General features: G+C 37.6%; 1 protein-coding gene across 1 annotated transcript in view; it reads left to right on the top strand.

Moving 5' to 3' along the window:
• LOC115232486 (beta-1,4-galactosyltransferase 7-like) overlaps positions 1-24,382 on the top strand; it is a 72,881-nt gene that overhangs the window by 23,774 nt on the left and 24,725 nt on the right. The gene's annotated exons all lie outside the window — the stretch shown is intronic.

Raw genomic sequence — 24,382 nt, forward strand, 5'->3', positions numbered from 1 at the left:
CGTTTCTGCCAGCTCGCCACCCTATATTGCCATCCTTCCTTTTGGAGTCAATATAATAAGTGACTCTCTGTGGTCATGAATGACCATTGGATTGCAGCTAGAAAGTTACTCCCTGAGGCACAAGTCCAGGCAAGGTTGTTTATGGAAGACCAGCAGTCACCCATGCATACCAGCCTCCCCTCTCCATGCCTCCGATGTTATCCAAGGGAAAGGCAAAGGCTGATACAGCTTGGGACCAGTGATGTCGCAACTCGTTTCTATAGCTGAGTGAACTGGAGCAATATGAAATAAAGTGTCTTGCTCAAGAACACAACACAAAGTCCAGTCCAGAAATTAAACTCACTACCTCACGACTGTGAGCCCGATGTTCTTACCACTGAGCCATTGGGGTTCATTTATATCCCTATGTCCTTTAGATTAAATAGAATTTTAACAGAAGGCTAAGATCTTGTGTTTTATGCCTGTTTTTTGCTTCATATTAGATACTGTAAAACCCCTGTTGTTTTTGTTATTTGTCCTTGAAATATCACTTCAATAAAGAAAGGATTATTGACTGAATTGTTTGAGCATTGGACAAAATACTTTTTTACAGTCTGCCAAGGTCAACCTTAGCTTTCGTCCTATACAGGATGTGGTTAGATAAAATAACACAATGTTCAAGTACTGTGTTTAGCTTAGTAGAATACTTATACTGTTAATGACTGGCTTTGTGTTCATGTTAAACATTATTCTTATTTTTACATATCTTTTATCTTTCACTTGTTTCAATCATTAGACTACGGCCATGCTGGGGCTCTGCACTGGAGAATTTTTGGTTAAATGAATTGACCCCAGTACTTTTTTTTTTAAAGCCTTGTACTTGTTCTCTTGGTCTCTTTTGTTGAACTGTTAAGTTATGGGGATGTAAAAACACCAACACTGGTTGTCAAGTGGTGGTAACACACACACACACACATATTCTTTTATTCGTTTCAGTCATTTGACTGCAGCCATGTTGGAGCACCGCCTTTAGTTGAGCAAATTGACCCTATGACTTATTCTTTCTAAGCCTAGTACTTATTCTATCGCTCTCTTTGGGCAAACTCCTCAGTTACGGGTACGTAAACATACCAGCATTGGTTGTCAAGCAATTTTGGGGGGGACAAACACAGACACAGAAACTTATACGTGTGTGTGTATATATATATATATATATTATATATATATAATATATATATATATATATAATATATATATATATATATATATATATACACACACACACATACATATATATATCAGGTCATCCTATAAGTTCTATCAAAATTTTGAATAAAGAAAACAAGTGATCAAATGTTATATTTAATTGAAATTTAATCATCAATGTACTTTCCCTGATTATCTATGACTTCCTTCCATCTATTTACAAGCTTTTTAATCCCATCAATGTAAAACTCTTTTGGTTTCAAAGCGAAGAACTCTGAAATGTCAGTTTTGTCCTCTTGCGGAAGTTATGTCCCCCAAATGATTTAGTAAACTCCGAAACATGGTAGTCTGAAGGAGCAAGGTTGAGAGAATAATGTGGATGAGGAATTTTCCATGCTGGTAGGTTTTTGATGGTACGGTTTAATGGCTGGATGCCCTTCCTATACCAAGCCTTTTGGTCACCTCTTATGATACATGGGGGACATGGCATTTATTCTAAAACCAAACTCTTCGATCTTCTGTGATGTGATCTTTGCAGTGTGGGGTCACACATTGTCCTGATGAAACATCACTCCTTTTCGATTCACTAAAGCGGGGTTTTTTTTGCTTCAAAGCTTGGTTCAAATGCTCTAATTGCTGACAGTAGACTTGAGCATTGATTGTTGTATTAGGTTATAACAATTCAAAGTGAATTACTCCTTTGCAATCCCACCAGATAGAGAGAAGAACTTTTTTTTCCATGAAGTTCCCTTCTTGGTTGTGGTTGAGCTTTTTCCCTTTTACCAAGCCACTGTATATGATGTTTAACACTTCGATAGAAGTTCTGTTTTTCATCACTAGTCACAAGTCTATCCAAAATGGGTGAAATGGGTTTGCGAGAATGGAGAGAAGAGCAGATCTCAACTAGGGATTTGCGGTTGCCTTTGGACAATTCATGAGGCATCCATTTCCAAGTTTAGGAACCTTTCCAAGTTGTTGAAGATGACGATGTACAGTTATATGGTTTGAACTAAGCTTTATTGCTGATTCTTCAACTGATAATGCAGGATTTTCTTCAAGTAATGCCTGAAGGAGCTTATCATCAAACTCAACTGGACGTCCCATTTGATCTTCATCTTCAAGGCTGAAATCTCAACTTCTGAATTTTGCAAGCCATCTTCTGCAAGTTCTTTCATTCAAGCATTCTTTCCCATAAACTGAGTGGATATTTTGAGTCGCTTTGGCTGCAGAGTTTCTTTTTTTGTACTCATAAAGCATTATGTGCCTTAAATGCTCTTTGGATTTTTCCATGTTAGAAAGGGTTTTAATCAAAGAAATTTTAATTCTATTATTCTGTAAAATAATATTTAATTAGTTTAAATGTACACAAATGCATAAAAATAATTTTAAATTTCATTAGACATTCTAAAATACTATTAAATTTCATTCAATTTTAAAAGAGGTAAGATCATACAGAACTTATGGGATGACCTGATATATATATATATATATGCGATGAGCTTCTTTCAGTTTCTGTCTACCAATCCACTCGCAAGTATTTGGTTAGCCCAAGGTGCCATGGTGTGGGGATGAGCCTGGGACCATGCAGTTGGTAAGCAAGCTACCTACCAGAACCATGTGGTTATGACAACTTTTTTTCAGTTTGTCTATCAAATCCACTCATAAGGCTTTGGTTGAGGCTATAGTAGAAGACACTTGTCCAAGGTGCCATGCAGTGGGATTGAACCTAGAACCATGTGGTTGGGAAGTAAGCTTCTTACCACATAGCAATACCTGCACCTACATATGGCAGTTATTAAGATATTTAGAGTGTTGGAGAAAATATTTTGCAATATTTTTTTCTGGCTCTTTATATTCTGAATTCAAATCCTACTTAGATCAACTTCACCTTTTATTCCTCTGGGGTTGATAAAGTATGAGGCTAGTACTAATGTTGGTGATATTGACTAACCTCACTTCTCTTCTCGTTAAAGATGCTGTGGATTGACAGAACTGTTGGAGCATTGCACAAAATGCTTTGCTGTATTCCTTCTTGTTCTTTGTAATCAGAATTCAAACCTTGTTGATGTCAGCTTGACTTTTCCCCCCTCAGGGGTGGGGGTAGTGGTGGTTAATAAAGTGTCAGTCAAATACTAGGGTTGATGGTATCAACTAACTTCTTTTCCTCAGAATTGATGGCCTTGTGTCTAAATTGGATACAACTGTTAGTGTTATAGTTGACAGAATCATTAGACTTATGGATAAATCTAAATACCCAGAATAAATTATTTACCTTATCATCATCATTGTTGTTTAATGTCCGCTTTCCATGCTGGCATTGGTTGGATGGTTTGACTAAGGAGTGGCAAGCTAGGAGGTTGCACCAGGCTCCAATTTGATCTGGCAAGGTTTCTACAGCTGGATGGCCTTTCTAATGCCAACCACTCTGAGAGTGTAGTGAGTGCTTTTTATGTGCCACCGGCACAGAAGCCAGTCGGGCAGTACTGGCATCTACCATGCTCAAATGGTTCTTTTTATGTGCCTCTGGCATCGACCTCACTCATATGGTGCTTTTTACGTGCCACCGGCATGGGAACCAGTCCAACGACACTGGCATCGACCATGCTTGAAGGGTGCATTTTACATTCCACTGGCAACTGGCACAGGTGCGAGTCAGGTGCTACTGGCATCGGCCATGATAATGATTTTACTTGACTCAATGGTCTTCTCAAGCATAGCATATTGCCTGACAGTTGAAGGGTACTCTTAAATGGGCCAGTTATGTGACACTAGCATAGGCTACAGCTACGATCTCACTTGGCTTGCTGGGTCTTCTCAAGCACAGCATATCTTCAAGGGTCTCGGTCACTTGTCATTGCCTCTGTGAGGCCCAACATTTGAAAATTGTGCTTCACCACTTCATTCCAGGACAAGTTCATATCCTGCAAAGGCCAAAGTTGCTTTTCATTCTTCCAGAGTTGATAAAATAAACTACCAACCAAGTATTGGGCTGATTGAAATGACATCCTCTTTCAAAATTTGTAGCCTTTTGTCTATCTTAGAAATTATCATTAGTGTTATTATGATACTGGTGCCATGTAAAAAGCACCCAGTACACTCTGTAAAGTGGTTGGCATCAGGAAGGGTATTCCATTGTAGAAACCACACCAAAACACAATTGGAGCCTGGTGCAGTTCTCTGGTTTGATCTCCTGAGAAACTGTCCAACCCAGCATGGAAAGTGAATGTTAAATGATTATTATTATTATTAATTGGGAGAGCAGCACACACCATCAAAGTGATGCTGGGTTACAGATATATGAAGTCCAATATACCCACCATGACTACTCATCTGATAAGGGTACTCCAGGCACATGCATCACAACTCTATGTGCATGATATGATGACATCATATTAAGATAAATAGTGCATGACCTTGCAGGTAGAGCTCAGTTTGTATTTTCTTCAGGTTGAGTAGCCTATCTGCTCAAAAGGTCCCTGAATAAGGGTTGTTTAAGGATGATGAACAAAATATCCATATCTCCAGGGGTGAATTAATCCCTCTCAACACATAGCTATGATAGTCCCTCTCTACTCCTGCTCATGATCAGTGACTAAGGAACATGCTCAGCTGGTTAATGTGAAGCAACTGACACGCAAATCTGCAGTATTGAGCAGGATATTTGCTCCATCTTTTACACATGTTGTGCAGCCCTTGATGGATTTCTAGGTTACTAATTTGCAGCATAACCTAACGGTAGTAACATCTCAAATTCTACCTTATATTGAAAATATGGTAAAGAATGTGAATGTACAAAAATCTCATTGGTACAGATAGTGAAATTTGTTCTTTAATAAAATATCAATGAATTTTCTCTTTTTTTGACCTCAATATTTTAAACTATAATTTATTTACACTGGCAATCATTATTATCATTAGGAAATAATGAAAGAGATGCCAGCTTAATATAAACTTTCAGGCTAAGACAAATAAAATTAGAATTGCAAAAAAAAAATTCAGTGTAAAGTGGGCAAGTAATATTTCATGTATATGTGTTTTATCACGTGGCCCTTTCTCACTTGGAAACGGTACTATGTGGCCCCCAGTTGATGAAAGGTTGCCCATCCCTGTTTTACACCAAGACAAAACATGTACATGATAACACTTCCAACCAGTTAAAATCAGAAGCCACAAGTGCTATTGCCTGGTATTGCATATCTATTATTATTATAGCAGTTGACTTTACTTTTCATCTTTTTGGGGTCAATAAGTACCTGTTGAACATTGGGGTTGATATAATTGACTCATTTCTTCCCTCAAAATTGCTGCCCTTGTGGCAAAATTTGAAACCCTTATTATTATTGAGGTCAACTTTACCTTTCATCCATTTGAGGTTGATAAAATAAGTACCAGTCAAGCGAAGTAATTGATTACCTCCCTTCCCCAAAATTTCAGACCTTGTGCCTATGGTAAAAAGAATTATTATTATTAATTATTTTTTGTGGCTAAGTTGTTGGAAGAATACATAGTTTTTGTTCAAGGTATTGTATAACCAGCTCCGTTGAATTTCCCATTGCTAATCTCTCAGTTATGAAAGCCTCTGTGTGGTTGCTATTGATAGCAGCCAAATCTCATTTAAATCCCACTGCTATTTTGAGAATACATTAGGCAATGTAGTAGTCCCTGATATACATGAGGAGAAGATTTGTTTCTTTCTTTTCTTATCTGGTTTCATTTGTTGGGCTATGAGCCATGCTGTACCTCTACTTTCAAAGGTTTTTGTCTGTCATATATACACCTCAGTGCTTATTCCAGTCTGATATTTATTTTGCCAATGTTTATTTATCATATTTATTACATGTTTAAGTTATCTTCTGGTGTAAAGAGGTGCAACTCAATGCACTGTTGTATATTGCGATAAACAAACACATACACACACCCACACACACAAGCTGAAGTTAAGATCAGAGGCCATTTTAGAAGACACTTGCATAGTGCTGTACTGTGGGATTGAACTAAGAATCATATGTTTGTGAAGTGATCTTAACCACTCAGCTATTCTTGAACTGGTTTGTTCCAAGCTGGAATTCCTTAATCACTGGTCTGCAAGATTGGGGCTGACCCGAAGCTAAACAATATTATTGAAGCCTCTATGTGGTCTTATATGATAAAACATCCAAATCTTACTCAAGCCGCACTTTTGTCTTAAAAGAGGTTAAAATGCATTGGAAAGCGTAGTAGTCCATCATATTCAAGAGATGGAATGTATACAGCTAGAATTCCTTGTTTGCTCAAACAGTAACTAATTTGGACCTAAACAACAGCAATAATAACATGACAACCATCATCATCATCATCATTTAATGTCTGTTGTCCATGCTGGCATGGGTTGGATGGTTGACCAGGACTGGTAAGTTGAGGGGCTGCATCAGACTCCAGTTTGATTTGGCATGGTTTCTATGGCTGGATGCCCTTCCTAACACCAACCACTCCAAGACTGTAATGGGTGCTTTTCATGCCACCGGCATGGGTGCCGGTTGAGTGACACCAGTATCTGCCATGATTATGATTTTATTGTAAGATTTGATCTCAGAACTGTGTGGTCTGTAGTTGAACATCTTAATTTTACAGATATTGTAAGGAACTAATTGACCAGTTTCTCATGATGTTGTTGAGTATTAGAAACAAATTATAAAATATTTACCATTTCTATTAACCCCAATCTTGAATATTGTCTTCAAGATTATATTATACACAATGTGTCCCTTTTCTGAAGATGGCAGTGTGTGGTGTTAGATTTGGCTGCTATTTTAAGCAAGTGAAGTCACCACATAGAGGCTTTCTTTGATTTATAGAACACTCTATAACTCAGTAATAAAAGTGGTGAATATTTTATAAACTTGCAAGTACTTACGAAAGAAGTGAGTAAATTCGATCCCAGCAATGCAAGCTAATAGGACACATATGCATTTTGCCCTGTCAAATGCTTTTCATCAGTAGTTTGATGGGTCAGAACTGACTTGGGGTCAAACAATAGCTATAATAACAACAAGCAGATTTCATATGCTGACAAATTTCTAGGATGAATTTCTAGAAGTTAAAGTCAACTTTAACAAGATTTCAACTCAGAAAGCTGAAAGATGAAAATAAATATTGCCTGCCATCATTAATGTGGAGAGCTGTTTTGAAATTAGTTGTCAGTAGTCCAATTTATTAACCACAATGCCATTATGAGTTTTAACTCTTTTGTTACCATATTTCCATTGGTATATGCCACGTTTGTTTCAATTAATCTTGAAAATAATTTGAAATTTAGTAACATAACTTTCATTATTAAAACTGGTGTTTACAACATAAATAGACAAAAAATTTTGATGTAAGGTTTTAACTTAGATCACTTTAAAATGTGAAGTTTGTACTACAGAACCAAAGGCAGTCTCTGGTGGTTTAGAATCAAAAATGTTGAATCATGTTAGTGATATTTTTGGCTTCTTAAAGTGACATAGAAAACCATATTTATTGGAGAAAGACAAATAAGATTTCTTGTTATCTTTGCATTTCTCGTGTGACATAAATTAAGTGAAATGGCATCAATTGGGGATTGAAACTGAACCATGAATTTGGCTCACAGCTTGAACTGTTGTTTCAAGATCTTACAAATAGCTGAAGAAATGGCTATGATAGTACAAATATTGTAATTGTAATAAAGTTTATTTCACATCATCATAGTGAGAGAAGTGTTTTTTTAACCCTAGTTTAGTCCTTATTATGCAGATGTGTGATCAAAGTCATCCCAGTTTTGAATATTCTGTCTTTTGTTCAAGATTATATTATACATAATGTGTTCCTTTTCTGAAGATAGCCATGTGTGATGCCAAATTTGGCTGCTATTTTAAGCAAGTGAAGTCATCACATAAAGACTTCCTCTGAGTTAAAAGCACTCAGTTAACTCAGTTAATGGAAATGGTGAAGCATTAGAAGTGAGGGCAATATTTCTGTTGTCCTTCAACATCCTGAGTTGAAATCCTGCTAAAATTGATTTTAACTTTTATCTCTTTGGAGATTCATTAAAATATTAAATGTATTAAATGTATACATCCCCAGGTCATCTCTCTTCCAACAGCCTTATAATCAAGCATTCTACCCATACTATCCCTAGATAATCTATCTAGAGCTGCATTATCTAATGTGTCTAGTGTGTTTTATCTTCCTGTTTCTTAGGCATGTTTGTCTGGTTAAAAAGTTCTCTTTGTGATCATGTGGTTTCAGGTTCAGTCACACTTTGGGCAAGTGTCTTCTATAGCCCTAGGTTTACCAATGCCACCTAAGTGAATTTAGTAGACAGAAGCTGTGTGGAATCCTACTGCATATATGTGTGTGTGTTTGTGTGTACAGGGTACAGTGAATATATTGTCTAAATTATGCAAAAATGAAAATAATGCTGACATCTCATTTTAACAGATATATTTACTAAAATTACATAAAAATATCTTGAAATACTAAAGATTAAATTTATTCAATAAAATAGCCGTTGGCTTCAATCACAGCCTCCAAATGACTTCGGAATCTCCTGCAACTCTTCTGGTTGGTTTCCTTGTTTAAGTTGGTGAATGCTGCCATAATCCTTGCCTTCAGTTCATCTTTGGTGTTACAAGGAGTTTTGTTGGTCTCTTGTTCAACTGCGCCCCATACATGATAATCAAGGGGTTTACAGTCTGGGAAGTTAAGTGGTCAGATGTTAAGGATGATGTGGTCACAGAAATTGTCTGACAGCCATGACTGGGTTCTCCTGCTTGTGTGGCATGGTGCAGAGTCCTGTTGTCAGACATAGGATCTTCAGCAGTCACCCTCTTCACCCAGGACAGCACTACCTCCTCCAGGTATTTGATGTAGGCATCTATGTTGAGACTGAGTCCATGTGGGAAGATGAATGGAAGCATAACATCATCATCACTTGTGATCACTCCAAACACCATAATGTTGACTGGATTATTGCTCTGTCTTCACTCTGAAGTGTTTATATTGGAGCTTCCGGCATGAATGCCAAGCAATACAGCATGTCATCTCCAAATTTCTAGCAGAATGAATTGTTTTCATGGTGCTGTTTTTCTCACAGACAGTGCACAACTGACCCTACTATACTATGTAGTTGACAACATAAAAAACAAACAATGTGCATGCACGAAATTAGAAATATAAAATGATGACAATTTACCCATCACACTGTGTGTGTGTGTGTGTGTGTGTGTATGTATGTATGTCTTTGTATTTGTTACCCTTTAATGACAACCATTGTTGGTTTGCTTGTGTCCTTGTAACCTAGTTGTCCAGCAAAAGAGACTGATAGAATAAGCACTGGTCTTAAAAAATAAGTTTCTGCAATCAATTTGTAAAACTGAACCCTTCAAAATGGTGTTCCAGTATGGCTGCTGTCCAATGACTGAAACAAGTAAGAAATCTAAGATGAAACAAGTAAGCAGCAAGTTAGAAATCAAAGAAGATAGGCTTGTGGAAAGGAATTTGATTGCAGGTTGGGCGACCGTATGGCGCACATTTAATTCAGAGGAGTGGAAACTGGTGTCATAACAGTTGGAAAGAAATTGGGTCTTTTGATGTATTTCATTTTTCTCTTTCAAATTTGCAGCCTCTCACATTTCTCCTAAACAACATACTGAGTGGACTTGAAAGGGTTAAATATTGAAAAGCATGAAATTAGACAGTCCTAGAAAAGAAAACAATTACATGAACATTGGGAAGTAAAGAATTAGTGCTATATATATATATATATATATATAATATATATATATATATATACATACACACATACACACACACACACATACATACACACACACACATAAATGAAGTATTTTATATCATTGTTTTAAAATATAAATGGTTTAATGTAGCCGTGAAAACAGTTAAATATTTTATAAATTGTTTCTAATGTGGCAGGAAAGAGGAAATCATAAATTACATTAGGCTGGGCATTTTTGTATAGTGTTCAAATGACCTTTTATATTGTACCATTCATTATCATTATCATCATCATCATTACTATCACTGCCCTCAGCACCATGACCATTACCATCATCACCATCATCATCAATGCCATTACCACTGTTGTCTTTTCCCACTCATTCTCCTTCTTGTCATTATCATTGTTGTTGTTGTTTTTCAATGTTGTCTTTGTCATCATCTTTGTCACACCATTGTCATCAGTGCTGTCATTGTCATCATAATCATTATCATCGTTGTTGTCATTATAATCATCATAATCATCGTTATTGCTATCATTGTCAGAATCATCGCTGTCATTGGCAGAATCATCGTTGTCATCATCATCACAACCACAATTGCTTTTCCTATTTGATGTCCCAACTTAAATGAGGTCTCTTACCCCCCTCTCTCTCGTTTGGCATGTTTCATTGGTTTCTGGTTTCCCAATGTATGCATATGGTTGATACCAGTACCCTGTCTTGCTTCATGGTTGTGTATCCAGCAACATCTTCCAATGTGTTCTTCAAGATGGACAGTAATTTGAAGGAGATTTGACTACAATTTCTACCAGGTTTTGCAACTGTACAGAAGTTCTCTAGTTGGCTTATATGTTTACTTGGAGAGTTGTGTCATGGCGTCGTTGTTTTCGTTGTTATGACTGTTGAGGCTATTGTTTAACCTCATGTCAGAACTATGATTAAAGGCATTCTAGGGATGACCACCCTGTTGCTTGAAGAGCTACATTAGACAATGTCTTCTTTCTTCAAGACAACATTGTGTGTGTGTCTGTGTTATTTGAGGGAGATTTAGTTACTGTTTTTAGCCTTTGTAATCCTCCTGCAGATGCAGTAGTTCTTAACCAAGGTCCACATGATCCTGAGGGATCTCTTTTATTCTTTTACTCTTTTACTTGATTCAGTCATGTGACTATGGCCATGCTGGGGCACCACCTTTTAGTCAAGCAAATTGACCCCAGGACTTGGTCTTTGTAAGCCTAGTACTTATTCTATCAGTCTCTTTTGCCGAACCGCTAAGTTACAGGGACATAAGCACACCACATTGGTTGTCAAACGATGTTGGGTGGACAAACACAAACATGCAAACACATACATACAAACACATACATACACATATATATGATGGGCTTCTTTCAGTTTCTGTCTACCAAATCCACTCACAAGGCTTTGGTCGGCTCGAGGCTACAGTAGAAGACACTTGCCCAAGGTACCACGCAGTAGGACTGAACCCAGAGCCATGTGGTTGGTAAGCAAGCTACTTACCATATAGCCACTCCTACGCCTGTATAAGATTTAGTTGTTAAAAATTCCGTGTAACAAATTGGTTATACTTCTACAGTATACAAAATAATTTGACATTCTTTTTATACAATTCCTCATAATATTTAATGAAAATGCAAAAAGAATTTATTTTAACACCAAATGGCTCTGAAGTTCCAGTAGAATTAAATAAGAATCAAAGGGGTCCAGAACTAGTGAGTAGAGGGGGTCAATGCCATCGTTTTCATCATTGTTGACCCTGTTGCCAGATCTTACCATTGCTGTTATTCTTGTTGCTCCTTGTGCTGCCTTTATTCTATTTGTTGTTACTGTTGTTTTTTTTGCCATTTTTATTGCAGTGTAATTGCATTCTAATATTTGATACTCCAAACCAACATCTGGTTTTCATTGCATGATGTGATTTTTCTCTGTATATGAGTGTTTATTTACATAAAATACTTTTGCGAACATGTAGGGCAAGAAACTGAACTGCTCGGTGCCTTATAATATTAGTTTGGTGGTATTTGACGATAACAGTGTAGGATATTGTCAAATTGTACTTGTAGAGTGTTTGACACAACATATACGTTGGGCAGCAAAATTGGTTGTTTTATTTGCAATGTGGGGAAATATGAGATTTTTTGTGTTTGTTTTTTAATAGTCTTGCTGTTAAGGATATTGAGTATGGTGGGTCTGTGTTAGTGTGGATTGATTTTAATGTCGTTTTTTTTTTAACCCCAGTCAGACTACATGGACTATATATATGCTCAGTCACCAATTAAGTGGCAAGTATTGGCAACATTTTAAAAACTTGTTCCTTGGCAATCATCATCACAATCATTACCATTACCGTCATATCATTATCTTCATCATCATCGTCATTAATCACCCATCATAATCTTCATTGCTGTCATTGTTATTGTCAGCATCATTGTTAGTGTTGGCATTATCATCAGTATCATTGTTATTGTTATCATGAGAATCGCTGCCATTATTGCCATCAGTATCATCATCATCATCAATACCATCAATGTCTTCATCATCAGTGTTATTAAGATCATCATCATCATCAGCAACTCCATTGTTTTCATTGTCTACATGTTGATAGAAAAATGGGGATGACTTCAGTGAGATTCAGATTCAGAATGTAGAGGAATGCAACTAAATACTGTAAACATAAAATGATGTTAATGGTGACACATTTAATAAGTATACACTCACCACCACCACCATAATAATAATAATAATAATAATAATCATCATCATCGTTTAACGACTGCTTTCCATGCTAGCATGGGTTTGACGGTTTGACTGAGGACTAGCAAGCCAGTAGGCTGCACTAAGCTCCAATCTGGTCTGGCAAGGTTTCTACAGCTGGATGCCCTTCCTAATGCCAACTACTCCAAGAGTGTAGTGGGTGCTTTTTACATGGGGGAATTGGCATTGACCACGTTCGGATGGTGCTTTTTACATGCCACTGGCACTGGAGTTAGTCAGGGGGAACTGGCAATAATAATAATACTTTTATTTATCACAAATGTGATGAATGAGATGTTAGAAAATGTGTAGGATTTTTACATTGAAATTGAATGTTTAAATATAAATATACATACTGTACACTTTCATTTTTGGAGGTGAGGATACAAAATTCATAATGCCCCTGCAACAGAACAGATAATCCAGAGCCTGGATTGTATTGACTATTAAGAGTAAGTACTCTCTTCCAGCTGTCATTTTTTAATCTTCCAGATGTATAGTGAGAAATAGATTCATTCACTTGAACCATTTTTGCTAGCACCACCCAATTTTCAACAAGTTTGCAAGGGGGTAAAACCTCTTTCTTCACCCTTATTGAGACTCTGCATCATAATAATCCTTTGTACTATAGGCTCAAGGCCTGAAATTTTTAAAGGTTGGGGCTGGTTGATTACTTTGGTCCCAATGCATAGCTAGTTCTTGTTTTATTGACCCTGAAAGAATGAAAGACGGTCAACCATAGTAGAATTTGAACACAAAACCTGATGATGATGATGATGACGCTGCTGCTGCTGCCACCGCCGACATTATTATTATTATTATTATTATTATTATTATTATTATTATTACTATTCCTTGATGCAGAACCAGGCAGTGGCTCTCATGGCTTCTCATCTGAACTGATTGGAACTGTTATCAGGTACTTTGTTTTGTCATGGTATAAAAGATGGGCTACAGCAAATATTCTGCTCAGTACCACAAATTTGCTTGTCAGTTGTTTGACCTTAACCAGTTGACCATGTCCCTCAGTGGCTGACAATATCTGCATCTCTGATCATGAGTAGTAGTTGGGGAGCGTCATAGCCATGTGTTGAGAGGAATTCTTTGGAGTTTGGATAATTCACCTCTGAAATCATGGGTGTTTTGTCCAGCATCCATAAACAATCCTTATTCAGGGACCTTTTGAGCAGGATGGGCTACTCAATGTGAAGAAAATTCTGACTGGGCCTCCCCTGCAAGGTCATGCACTGTTTATCTTGATATGAGATCACTATGTTGTGCACACATGGTTGTAATGCATGTACTTCTTGTACCCTTATCTGATGGGTTGTCATGATGGGTATACTAAGGTTCGTATATTTTATCCTGGTGTCACTTTGATGGCATGCACTGCTCTCTCACTCAATAATAATAATAATAATAATAATAATAATAATCCTTTCTACTATAGGCACAAGGCCTAAAATTTTGGGTTAGGGGATAGTTGATTATATTGACCCCAGTAATCAACTAGTACTTATTTCATCGACTGCGAAAGAAGGAAAGGCAAAGTCAACCTCCTTTGTGGAATTTTAACTCAGAATGTCAAGGCAGACGAAATGCTGCTGAGCATTTTGCCTGGTGTGTGAATGATTCTGTCAGCTTTGCCGTCTTCTTCTTCTTATTATTAATAATAATAATAATAATAATAATAATCATAATCATAATAATGCTCTCTTATTTTGCCACAAAATATTTCAAGGAGTATAGTAATTTAAATGATTAACAATACTTGACTGTTACTTCCGTTATTGATGCCAGAAAGTTGAAGGCAAAGTTGCTCTCAGCAGGATTTGAACTCTGACTGTGAAGAGACATAAATAAAATAAATGCCGTTGACCCCACTTTATTATTTGTTATTATGTGCTGACTTAGTCTATGCACTTTAAAAACATTGTTGTTTTATTTTTAATTTTAATCTCTTCTCTTTCCTGTGCTTACTTGTCCCCTTCACCCTCATTCTTACCTCATACTTCCCTTATGTTTTTCTTGCCTCTGGTAAAACAATTTAAGAAAAATAAAATAACACAAAAGTAAAAAAAAAAATACATATATGGCAGCAGTAATTTCATCTTCATCATAATCAGCAACATTTTTGACACAAAAATAAAACAGTTATATCTAGTAATGTAATAACGATAGTAACAGCAATTTCATAATTGTTACCACCACCACCACCATGACGATCATCTCCACCAGTAGCAATAATAAGTGCAATTCTATCTTTTTACATAGATAATTTGTGACCTCATCTCACCTTGTCTAAAATTGGACATGTCTGTTTTAGTTCTTAGTACCACTTCCAAATAATATTCTCAGACATGTGAGCAGTTTTAATATGATGGCATAGAAAAAAAATAAACAAACAAAACTTCCTCTCATTCTCTTTTTTTACACACACACACACACACACACACACACACACACACACATTATTCTGTCAAGTCTTTTTTTACTTCTATCCCTTCCACTACTCTTCAGAAAATACATCTGGATTGAGGAAGCAATTGTTTATTATTTGGCATTGTTTATTCTTTGGTTACTTTAAATAACTGTAATGTTTATATATATATGTGTGTGTGTGTGTATGTGTGTATAAGTGGTTGGCATTAAGAAGGGTATCCAGCTGTAAAAAGCATGTCAAACGGTGGAGCCTGGTGCAGTCCTCTGGCTTGCTAGCTCCAGTCAAGCCATCCAACCCTTGCCAGCATGGAAAATGGACATTAAATGATGAGGAGGATATATATATCATCATCATTTAATGTCTGCTGTCTATACTGACGTGGGTTGGACAGTTTGACAAGGGCTAGCAAGCTGGAAGGCTGCAGCAGACTCCAGTCTGATTTGGTATGGTTTCTAAGGCTGGATGCTCTTCCTAATGCCAACCATTCTGAGAGTGTAATGGGTGCTTTTCTGTGCTGCTGGCACAGGTGCCATTTGCATGACACCAGTACCTGCCACGACTGTAATTTTACTTGGCTTGATGGGTCTTCTTCTCAAGCATGACATAATGCCAAAGGTCTTGCTCATTGTCTCTGTGAGGCCCAACACTTGAAAGGAGCTTTTCACATGCCACCAGCATCAGCCACTTTGCCTCTGTGGGGCCCAATGCTCAAACAGATGCTTTTTACGTGACATGACTATGATTTCATTTGGATTGATGGGTCTTCTCAAGCATAGCATATCACCAAAAGTCTTGGTCACTAGTCATTGCCTCTGTGAGGCCTAAAGTTCGAAGACCTTGCTTCACCACCTTGTCCCATGTCTTCCTGGGTCTACCTCTACCACAGGTTCCTCCACAGTTAGAGACTGGCACTTCTTTACACAGCTGTCCTCGACCATACACATCACATGACCATATCAGTGCAGTTGTCTCTCTTGCACACTACATCTGATACTCAACTTTTCTCTAGCGAAGTATACTGGCTTCATTTCTTTCAAGCCTATGCATATCCTTGGCTGTCATAGCCCATGTTTCACTGCCTTGTAGCATAGCTGTTCACACACAGGCATTGTACAATCTGCCTTTCATTCTGCGGGAGAGACCCTTTGTTGCTAGCAGAGGTAGGAGCTCTGTGAACTTTGCCCAGCCTAATCTTATTCTCACAGCTATGGTCTTGGAGCATCCACTTCCATATATATATATATATATGTTCTTTTTTTTTTTACTTGTTTCAGTCATTTTACTGTGGCCATGCTGGAGCACTACCTTTAGTTGAACCAGTTGACCCTAAAACTTATTCTTTGTAAGCCTAGTACGTATTCTATCTGTCTCTTTTGCTGAACTGCTAAGTTACAGGGATGCAAACACACCAACATTGGCCATCAAGTGGTGGTTGACAGACAGATACAGACACAAATACACACACACACACACACGCACATGCACACACACACACACACACGCACACACACACACAATGAGCTTCTTTCAGAGTCCGCCTACCAAATACGATAACAAGGCATTGGTTGGCCTGAGGCTATAATAGAAGACACTTGCCCAACGTGTCATGCTGTGGGACTGAACCTGAAACCATGTGACTGGGAAGCAAGCTTCTTACTACACAGCCACGCTGCACCATGCTGTGCCCATATATATATATATTATATATATGTATACAGTAAGAGGTGGTTAAAAAATGTCATTAGGAGGTGCATCTGACTACAAAAGCACTCTCAAAAAGTACCATCTAACTCATGCCAGCATAGGAGAGTGTATATAAAAATGATGACAATTTGTATGAAATTAGGTGCATCTTGCCTGCCTCTGTTAAAATCTACAGGCATACAGATGAGCCAAAGATGGGTTCTAGCTTCAGTGTCCAACCTGCCAGAAATACCACAGAAATAACTTTATCATTTAATATCAGGCCAGGTACATTGAATCATGTATTCTAGATATGTGTCTTGCAGAAAATAAACCTCTTTAATTGTAAACCTCCATGATCAGGGCTGACCTGATCAAGGAAAACAACAATGGGCTTACAAAAATGACGGGTTTGTGGAATATGTCTACACTGCACTAGAACTTTATATGATTAACCACTGCATGTCAATATATGTACTGTGATGTTCTTGCTGACAGAGATATTGCATATATAGAGCATGGCTCTGTGGTTAGAGCGTTGGGCTCAAAATCATGAGGCAGTGAATTTGATTCCTGGACTGGTTGATGTGTTCTTTATTTCACATTGTTCATTCATCTGTAGAAATGAGTTGTTGCCAAGCTGTATTGGCCTTTGCCTTTCCCTTGGATAACATTGGTGATGTGGAGAAGGGAGGCTAGTATGCATGGGTGTCTGCTGGTCTTCTATAAACAACCTTCTATAAATGATCAGACTCATGCCTCAGATGGTAACTTTCTAGTTGCAATCTCATGGTTATTTATGACTGAAGGGTGTTTTTTAGAGCTCATATATAGAGCTGTGCATCTGTGAATTGTAGTTATTTGTTTGAATTGCCATAGAGTTTTTTTTATCATCTATGAGACTGCACATTTATATAGATAACATGTATATGTATTCACTGAAGGGATGTGGTCCAGTGGTTAGGTTGTTGGACTCATGAGCATAAGCTTGTGGGTTTAGTTCATTGATGAGATAGCACATTGTGTCCTTGAGCTTTGCACTACATTTCATGTTGCTCCTGTCTGCTCAGCTGAAAGTAAATATCAGCTTGGTGATGGTGCAACCATTTCTCCCTCCTGCTGACACTTCTTCAATGTTCCGTTAAGAGATGGGTGGGAAGTGGGGCAAGAGGTTGTTTATGTCTGCTTATAATTACAAAATTACCTGAAACAATTAGCAAAAACATACTACCAGTTCATACTCTCTTGCAAGAAACTTCTGTGGACAAACACATGATATCAGAAAGAGAACCATCAGAAAGGGATCTAGTGTCATGAAACCTGAGTTTGGGAAAAATCATACTAGGTAGACAAGAAATAAATATATCTTCTCCTTTTGGAAGTGGACCAGTATATCTTGGATGATCTGGTACTCATTCCTCCATGGCTAGCAGAAATGAATTTATGCAGAATTCATTGTGTTGCTCAACCCTTTGACATTCAGATTACTATATCAAAAGTAATGCTTATTTATTCACATTGTCTTCAATTAATCATGCATTATCATGTTGCTTTGCGGTTTTGATGATACAATTGTTTGTTTTTAGAATGATATTTTTTTAAGAAGCCTGATATAGTTTTGGGGCCTAAAGGGTTAATAGTGAAATGCATTTAAAATCAAGTACTAGAAAATGATAATTCAGCACTATTACAGATGGCTGTGTGGCAAAAAGTTTGCAGCACATCTGTTTTCTGTTTGATCTCAATGCATGGCATGTTGAGTGAATGCCATTCTCAGGGTACCTCATCATGCTGCATTTTCAGGTCAACCTGAATCTTGAGAGAAAAATTCAGCAAATGGAAGAGCCTGATGGTGGAATTAAATCACCCCGCACTGGTCCTTGAGTTCCATTAGCAGAATCCACTCTGTTGTATGCATTCAGATCAGCTCTCTGATCAGAGGATTACTTCTCTTTCTTCATGGTAGTCTCACAGACCCTGAAAAGGTCATAGTTGTTGTCCTTTCTCGTCTGGCTCAGCTATACAAAAGTGTTTTCACACATTCATACACATAATTTATTATATGTATATTTCTTACATATTCACTCGTATGAAAATAGCAGAAATGGGATGTTGAAATATTCATATCTTTTCAAAGAGCATTAACAGTTTTTGTGAAAGGAAGTAATTCTAAATGGGAATCGGATCCGTGCCAAAGAAGTCATTACTGGTGGATATAATGCTGCCTGCTCTCATTTACAGAACCTACCACCTTCATTCTGTTTGATAGTGAGGTTTAGTAATGCACTATTAGGTTTACTACTTGAAGGATGTTTGGTCAATGTTCACTGGACAAATTGTACTTATCACTCATGTTTACATGAGTGTTGAGACAAATTTAAACCATTTCCAGTCTGACTCAGTTTCTGAGCCAAGACAACTTCAGAGTTTCCCTTTTGAGGTCAATTAAATAAGTACCAGTTGAGAACTAGAGTCAATGTAATCATCTAGTCCGTTCTTCCAAAATTTCAGCCCTTGTGCCTATAACAGAAAGGAATATTTCTACATGTAAGACATCAAACTGGCAGCATCATTAGAGTCTTGGAAAAATTACTTCTTAGTATATCTTTTGACTCTTTATGTTGTGAGTTCAAGTTCTATTGAAGTCAAATCCTACTGTTCTGAGTTCAAATCCTACTGAAAAAGAACACATTGGATAATGTAGTTTGATGTAGACTTATATTTAGAAAACAGGATGGTTAAGGTTTGAATATTTTTGATGTTTACTCAGTCAGGGCTGTACAACAACCTGGGGTCTCCCTCTGACCATCAGCAGTATTGGTATTTTAAAACTTCAATAAATCTTGATCTTGAGATAGAAAGTTACAATTCAAAAACTGAAATAATGAATACGTTTATTTTTCTGTCTCTCAATGTGGTGGCATTCCCCACTCTTATTATTCAGTAACAATAATTTAAGTAAATAAGAGAGCACGATGAAGTCAAATCATAAAAGGGAGCAGTTGTCTCCCTTGAAGCTTGCTGGGTTGGTTTTGATTGAGTTATTTCATGGCAATGTATAGTGTCATTACAACTGTTTCATTGACTTCCCTAAACCTAGACTATCCAAAATGATTCTGCATTTATCAAGGTCCACCCAAAGTACACACTATAAAAAGAAAAATCTCTGTCTTCTACTACAGCCATGGGGCGACCAAAGCACTGTGAGTGAATTTAGTAGATGGAATCTAAAAAAAGACCATTGTGTGTATATATATATATATATATATGATCTGAGTGTATGTGTTTTTTTGTGTCTGTGTTTGTCCCTGCACCACCACTTTGCAACTGGTATTGGTGTGTTTATGTCCCCATAACTTAGCGATTTGGCAAAAGAGACTAGTAGAATAAATACCAGATTTAACAAAAAAATAAGTACTGGGATTAGTTCATACAACTAAAAATTCTTGAAGATGGTGCCCCAGGATGGCCACAGTCTAATGACTAAAATTTGTGAAAGAATAAAAAATATCTGTCCTATATCTTTTAGCTGTTGTGTATGTTCCTAACAGCACCAAAACAAATTCTTTTTCAGTAGAAATGTCTGTTAACATAACTTGCTGTTATTGGAACCGATTCTGTATATACTAACACCTAACATAACATTCACTTGCAAGAGGTATTTTTAAATTAATCCTGAAGTCTTAAAATATAAAGTAACCTTTTACATAAAGTAAGCTATCTACATTTGTATACCGCATATGTTCAACACATACACACACATGTACCATATATGATTTCCCTGTTTAATAACTTTTGCAGGAAATATATTGCTGTTATTATCGTTGCAAAGCAAGTGGATTGGTAGAATTATAAGAATTAAACTAAACATTCTGCATTCAAATTTTGCCTAGTTTTGCTTTTATCAATCATCTTTTCATGGAAGACAAAATAAAGTACCAGTGACGAACTGGTGTCCATATAATTGAATATACTCCTCCCTTGAATTTCAGACCTTGTTTCTATGTTAGAAATATTTAAGGTTATTGGTTTGGCAGAATCTTCAGAGCATTTGTGATAATGCCTTGCATTATATATTCTGGTTATATTCTGAGTTTCAAATCCTACCAGGGTTGACTTTGCCTTTTATCCTTGTGAGGTCAATAGAATAAGTACTAGTTGAACACTGGCATTGATGTAATCAACTTAGCCTCTCCCCTCAAATTGATGGCCATGTGGCAAAGTTTGAGACTGTTGTTGTTGTTGTTATTGATATCAGTAAAGTGATGAGCTGACAGAATTGTTAATACACCAGACAAAATGCTTTGTGACATTTCATGTCTTTACATTTGAGTTCAAATTCTGCTGAGGTCAACTTTGCCTATCATCCCTTTCATGAGTGATAAATTAAGTACCAGTGAAACACTGGGGGTGATGTAACCGACTGGTCTCCTCCCTACAAATTTCAAGCCCTGTGCCTATAGTAGAAAGGATTATTATTATTATTATTTCTGCACGTAAGGCAGTGGGCTGGCAGTATCATTAGCACACTGGACAAAATGCTTAATGGCATTTCATTTGTTTTAAGGTTCTGTGTTCAAATTCTGCTGAGGTCAACTTTGCCTTTCATGCTTTCAGGATCAATAAGATAGATACCAGTTGAACACTGGGGATGATGTAATCAATTCACTCCCTCTCCTGAAATTGCTGGTTTTGTGCCAAAATTTGAAACCATTTTGGGCCTCACAGAGGCAAAGTGGCTGAGTTCCTTTCAAGCATTGGGCCTCATGGAGGCAAAGTGGCTGAGTTCCTTTCAGATTTGGGCCTCATGTAAGCAAAGTGGCTGAATTCCTTTTGAGTGTTGGGCCTCATGGAGGCAAAGTGGCTGAATTCCTTTCAGGTGTTGGGCTTCATGGAGACAAAATGGCTTAGTTCCTTAGTTCCTCAGGAAGGCAAATTGGTTGAATTCCTTTCAAGTATTGGCCCATGGAGGCAAAGTGGCTGAGTTCCTTTTGAGCGTTGGGCCTCATGAAGGCAAAGTGGCTGAGTTCTTTTCAAGCATTAGGCCTCATGGAGGCAAATGGCTGAGTTCTATTTGAGTGTTGGGCCTCACGGAGGCAAAGTGGCTGAGTTCCTTTTGAGTGTTGGGCCTCACGGAGGCAAAGTGGCTGAGTTCCTTTTGAGTGTTGGGCCTCACGGAGGCAATGACCAAGACCTTTGACATTATGTTGTGCTTGAGAAGAAGACCCATTAAGCTGAGCAAAATCGCAATCGTGGCAGATACTGGTGTCATGCAAATGGCACCTATGCCAGTGGCATGTAAAAGCACTCCTTACACTCTTGGAGTGGTTATCGTTAGGAAGGGCATCCAACTGTAGAAAACCATGCCAAATCACACTGGAGTCTGGTGCAGCCTTCCGGTTTACCAGCCTTGGTCAAACCATCCAACCCATGCCAGCATGGACAATGGACGTTAAATGATGATGAGGATGTTATTATTTCTACATGTATGACAGTGAGCAGGCTATATAGTTGGCACACTGGATAAAATGCTTAGCAGTTTTTGTCTGTTTTTTGGTTCTGTGTTCAAATTCTTCTGAGGCTAACTTCGTCTTCCATCCTTTTGACATCAATTAAAAATAACTACCAGTTGATTACTGGGATCAATGTAATCAACTAGCCCCTTCCTCCCAAATTTCAGGCCTTCTATTTCGTAGTAGAAAAGATTATTTCTTCATGTAAGGCAGCAATTTAGCAGCATCATTATTCTTGGAAAAATTGCTTCTTAATATTTGCTTTGGCTCTCTATGTTCTGAGTTTGAATCCTACTAAAGTCAATCTTGCTTTTCATCCCCCCTACCCACCTGAAGTTGATAAGGTAAAGTACCAGTCACATACTGTGTTCAATGGCATTAACCAACCGTCTCCCTTCAAAACTGTTGACTGTGTGCCTAAACCAGAAGTCATAATTTTTTCTTCATGTTCATAGGTGCAGGAGTGACTGTGTGGTAAGTAGCTTGTTTACCAACCACATGGTTCCGGGTTCAGTCCCACTGCGTGGCACCTTGGGCAAGTGTCATCTACTATAGCCTCGGGCTGACCAAAGCCTTGTGAGTGGGTTTGGTAGACGGAAACTGAAAGAAGCCCATCGTATATATGTATATATATGCGTGTGTGTGTTTGTGTGTCTGTGTTTGTCCCCCTAGCATTGCTTGACAACCGATGCTGGTGTGTTTATGTCCCTGTTACTTAGCGGTTCGGCAAAAGAGACCGATAGAATAAGTACTGGGCTTACAAAAGAATAAGTCCCGGGATCAAGTTGCTCGATTAAAGGCGGTGCTCCAGCATGGCCGCAGTCAAATGACTGAAACAAGTAAAAGAGTAAAAGAGTATATATACAATGTAGTTATTGTTGGTAAAATGGAAGAAATCTTTCTCTTCAGTAGGTTTTTAAGACTGCAATTAGAGTGTAGTTTTCTTAGAATATTATCAGTGTCAAGAAATATAGATATGATGCATGTCTATTTGTCTGTTAGAATGGAAGCATTTTAGGAACTCAGCCAAATGTTGTTATTACTCTTGTCTTTTTGTTTCCTTTCCTCATATTTTTTTAGATCCCTTATCTTAGTTCTGAATACATATTAATTTGTTTGAATTTCCTGTTAGTTAAAAACTGTGGTCTGCAAACGTAATTAATGTTAATTAATGTTTTTTTTCTTCTTTTTTCTTAGTCATCAACTGTAAGGAAAAAAAATATTTATGTAGATAGTTATCGCACCTTCTGAGTTATAAGATGTAGCCTATTTGGATGTTCAAGTGCCATAGAACCTTTGCTTGGTTTCTTTTCAAGTAGCAGTCAGATACTGGATTTGATGTAATCAGTTGTACCCTCTTCTAAATTAGGCTGTCTTGTGCCAAACTTAGAAATTATTATTAGTAAGCTTGCAGAATCATTAATTCTTCTGTCGGAATGCTTAATGGTATTTCATCTGGCGGTGAGCTGGTAGAACCATTAGCACGCCGGGCGAAATGCGTAGCCGTATTTTGTCTGCCGTTATGGTCTGAGTTCAAATTCCGCCAAGGTTGACTTTGCCTTTCATCCTTTCGGGGTCAATTAAATAAGTACCAGTTACGCACTGGGGTTGATGTAATCGACTTAATTCATGTGTCTGTCCTTGTTTGTCTTCTCTGTGTTTAGCCCCTTGTGGGTAGTAAAGAAATAGGTATTTCATCTGGCGGTGAGCTGGAAGAATGGTTATCACGCCGGGCGAAACGCTTAGCAGTACTTTGTCTACTGTTACGTTCTGAGTTCAAATTCCGCCGAGGTCGACTTTGCCTTTCATCCTTTCGGGGTTGATTAAATAGGTACCAGTTACGCACTGGAGTCGATATAATCGACTTAATCCGTTTGTCTGTCCTTGTTTGTCCTCTCTGTGTTTAGCCCCTTGTGGGTAGTAATGAAATAGGTATTTCATCTGGCTCATTACACTGTGTGTTCAAATTCTGCCTAAGTCAACTTTGTCTTTTATCCCTCTAGAGTCAATAAAATAAAGTACCAGTCAAATACTGGAGGTTAGTA

This window comes from Octopus sinensis, linkage group LG2 (assembly GCF_006345805.1).
Source record: "Octopus sinensis linkage group LG2, ASM634580v1, whole genome shotgun sequence".
Taxonomy (NCBI): Eukaryota; Metazoa; Mollusca; class Cephalopoda; order Octopoda; family Octopodidae; genus Octopus; species Octopus sinensis.